Source organism: Phascolarctos cinereus, unplaced genomic scaffold (genome assembly GCF_003287225.1).
Source record: "Phascolarctos cinereus isolate Bilbo 61053 unplaced genomic scaffold, phaCin_HiC Scaffold_2;HRSCAF=192, whole genome shotgun sequence".
Lineage (NCBI taxonomy): Eukaryota > Metazoa > Chordata > Mammalia > Diprotodontia > Phascolarctidae > Phascolarctos > Phascolarctos cinereus.
This window is the reverse complement of record NW_027555625.1, coordinates 196,861,295-196,862,415: the sequence shown is the minus strand read 5'-3', so window position 1 is coordinate 196,862,415 and position 1,121 is coordinate 196,861,295. Positions and strand designations below refer to the sequence as shown.

The following is a 1,121-nucleotide window of genomic DNA, read 5'->3' as shown; positions in this document are numbered from 1 at the left end:
ACAAGCCTGAAGCCTCTAGACTATGGCATCCATGATGATAATTCCCTGAAATATCTATTAAATTGATCAGGGAGAAACTGTCATGGAGAAGGAAGAGGCCAAGGCAGCTGAGGGGGCCATTTGGGGATGCTACTGGGGGCTCCCCTGCTCATTTCCAAATGGGCCCTTGATCCCTGGGATCTCAGAATCTGAGAGGGCTTGTTAAAAAAAAAAATCCGTGTGGTTCCCTTGGGGTGGAGCCTGCCTGCAAAGCTGAGGACATGGATGATAGCAAGGTGGTTGGAGGCAAAATAAAGAAACTAGGTAAACGTGGTTGGAAGCCAGCCAAAATTTACTTGAAAGCAAAGCCTGAGAGAAGCCAGCAGTGTGCAAGAGAATGTAGGGACAGAAAGAAGCTGAGATATCAATGTGTGGAAGAATTGGTGTCTAGTCAGGAGAGAGCCATCTGTGGTCTCAAAGAAGAACTGGAAATGTACAAGCAATGGTGCATGGCAATGGATCAAGGAAAAATCCCCTCAGAAACAAAAGCTCCCCTAAGTGGAGAGGAGCAGAGTAAATCTCAGCAGAACTCAAGCAGACATACGAACACTGTAAAAACAGAAGCTAATAACAATTCCTGGTGAAGATCATTTCCACTTAAACTCATGAATCAGTTGCTGAATTCAACATTCAGAATCACATGAAGAATGGACAAGATTGGGCTTTGGGGTTTACTTTGCTACCTACAGTTTAGTGGTCATTTATGTTAACCTGTAGCTACTGACCAAAATCTGTGATCATGTGTGTTGAAGAATCTTGCTTTAACCTTCAATAACAGGAAAATTCAGAATATTCAGTTCTCTTTCATTTGATATTGATAGCTGCTGTAGATTTACATATGATGTGATGCTTGGAAAAACTCATGTGGCATGAAGGACAGTAAGTTAAGAGACAGTAGTTTTTCACCTTAGCTTCATATTGGTTAACTATGTTCTTTTTATTTAATTGTGTATGTTGGTGTCACTTCATTGGCTTTGTTTTTTATATAGTTTTATTCAGAGAAACCAAATAGGCTGTTTGATAAATTGTAAGTTTTCAGCCTTTAAAATGGACTTAAACTTCTTTTATCGAATTTACTTGAA

The 1,121-nt window shown here is 40.1% G+C and overlaps 1 pseudogene; it reads left to right on the top strand.

Moving 5' to 3' along the window:
- The first annotated feature begins 260 nt into the window (after positions 1 to 260).
- LOC110212602 (cAMP-responsive element-binding protein-like 2 pseudogene) lies at positions 261 to 623 on the top strand (annotated as a pseudogene).
- The last annotated feature ends 498 nt before the right edge of the window (positions 624 to 1,121 follow it).